Genomic DNA, 2,422 nt, shown 5'->3' on the forward strand with positions numbered 1-2,422 from the left:
AATTTTAGACCCATAAATTTTCCCTTGTACTCATGAAGGAGATACCATCACTTAAACAGAAGATAAGGTTTATCCTTCCCAATGGTTTACCAAGGTAATTAGCAATAATTATTTATAGATATTGATATAAATGTTTTATTTCAATAATTTTGGTGTTTCATACTAATGATCAAGTGGGTAATTAATATGGAGCATTTATAAAGTTACTACTGATATTCCAAAAATAATGCTGAAGACTCCATTTCTTTTTGCACCAGATATTAAAAATTATATTAGTTTTTGCCATCTCAGGAATCTTCTAGCAGTTTGTCTAGTGAGGAAAGATACTCTTTATTTTAAAGTGAAATAACTATTTTAAGGAATAGTGGCTTTCCATAAGTGTTATACAATACTTGGATAATTCTTAGCAAATCCACATTTAAAAATTCAAAGAATGTAATAGGAAAACCATACTCAATCTCAAAATCATTTTTAGGTGGCTCTAATTGACAGTCGTCTGAGAAGAATTATTTATTCTACCCTGTTCTCTCTGAAAATATGCATATGAATCCATAAGAAATTGCATTTCAAATCAAGTCTGTGACAAATCAAGAGCTTGCCAATAGTTCACTTTGGGAAACCCTCTCCTATCATTTAGCTTCACTTTGGGAAACCCACTCCTATCATTTAGAAGAGCAGTTCACTTCAGCTCAGGTCATGATCCCAGGGTCCTGGGATCGAGCCCCATGCTGGGCTCCCTGCTCAGTGGGGAGTCTGCTTCCCCCTCTCCCTCTGCCTCTCTCTCTCTCCCATAAATAAATAAATAAAATCTTGAAAGAAAAAAAAAATAGAAGAGCAGTTCACACAGGGTTGTCACCAGATTAGCTACATCAGTAGCACCTGGAAAATTAGAAGACATACAAATTCATAGGCCTTCCTTCATACCTCATACTGAATCAAAAAATTTGAGTTAGAGCTAAGCAATCTGCATTTTAGTGAGGTCTGTAGGTGATATTGATCATGTTCAACTTTGGGAGCCACTTTCAAGGAGGTTGAGGTAAGAGTTTGGGTAAAGAAATGTGTGTAGGTCCCCAGTACAAGGAACACCTCCTGTAGTGGGAAAAGCCACAGTGTGAGAGTGTTCTGAAAGAGCAGGGGACATTAATTGACCAGACTATTTCTTTAATCTGAAGTTCACGCTATGTCATCCTTGTGCGGGGGCTATGCCAATCTTCTCTGTATCATTCCAATTTTAGCGTATGTGCTGCTGAAGTGAGCACTGAAATTCACTCTATGAATGTAGAAATTATTACAGTGAATTTTATATTAAAAATGTATTTTGCTTGGCGAATTGGCATCATTTCAATTTCTTCTAATTAAAGTTTTAATTCATTTGGTTTTGTCCTTATATGATCTGGCCCATAGAAAAGATTCCATTCTGATCTTAAATATTGATACATTTGTAACCGACAGAATGGGAGAAGATATTTGCAAATGACATATCAGATGAAGGGCTAGTATCCAAAATCTATAAAGAACTTATCAAACTCAACACCCAAAGAACAAATAATCCATTCAAGAAATGGACAGAAGACATGAACAGACATTTTTGCAAAGAACACATCCAAATGGCCAACAGATACATGAAAAAGTGCTCTACATCGCCCGACATCAGAGGAAATCCAAATCAAAACCTCAATGAAATATCACCTCACACCCGTCAGAATGGCTAAAATTAACAAGTCAGGAAATGACAGATGTTGGCGAGGATGCGGAGAAAGGGGAACCCTCCTACACTGTTGGTGGGAATGCAAGCTGGTGCAGCCACTCTGGAAAACAGTATGGAGGTTCCTCAAAATTTGAAAATAGAGCTACTGTATGACCCAGCAATTGCACTACTGGGTATTTACCCCAAAGATACAAATGTAGTGATCTGAAGGGGCACATGCACCCCAATGTTTATAGCAGCAATGTCCATATTAGCCAAACTGTGGAAAGAGTCAAGATGTCCATCGACAGATGAATGGATACAGAAGATGTGGTATATATATACACACACAAAATGGAATATTATGCAGCCATCAGAAAAATGAAATCTTGCCATTTGCAATGACATGGATGGAACTAGAGGGTATTATGCTAAGCGAAATAAGTCAATCAGAGAAAGACAAGTATCATATGATTTCACTGATATGAGGAATTTGAGAAACAAGACAAGAGGATCTTCGGGAAAGGGAGGGAAAAATGAAACAAGATGAAACCAGAGAGGGAGACAAACCATAAGGCTTTTAATCTCAGGAAACAAACTGAGGGTTGCTGGAGTGGTGGGGGGTGGGAGGGATGGGGTGGCTGGGTGATAGACATTGGGGAGGTTATGTACTATGGTGAGTGCTGTGAATTGTGTAAGACTGATGAATCACAGACCTGTACCCCTGAAAAAAAT

At 37.9% G+C, this 2,422-nt stretch overlaps 1 non-coding gene across 1 annotated transcript; it reads right to left on the reverse strand.

Moving 5' to 3' along the window:
- Window positions 1–1,151: 1,151 nt before the first annotated feature.
- LOC113926071 lies at window positions 1,152–1,259 on the reverse strand. The gene has a single exon (XR_003521155.1). It is a non-coding gene; the product is annotated as a U6 spliceosomal RNA (small nuclear RNA).
- Between the last annotated feature and the right edge of the window lie 1,163 nt (window positions 1,260–2,422).

This window comes from Zalophus californianus, chromosome 2 (genome assembly GCF_009762305.2).
Source record: "Zalophus californianus isolate mZalCal1 chromosome 2, mZalCal1.pri.v2, whole genome shotgun sequence".
Lineage (NCBI taxonomy): Eukaryota > Metazoa > Chordata > Mammalia > Carnivora > Otariidae > Zalophus > Zalophus californianus.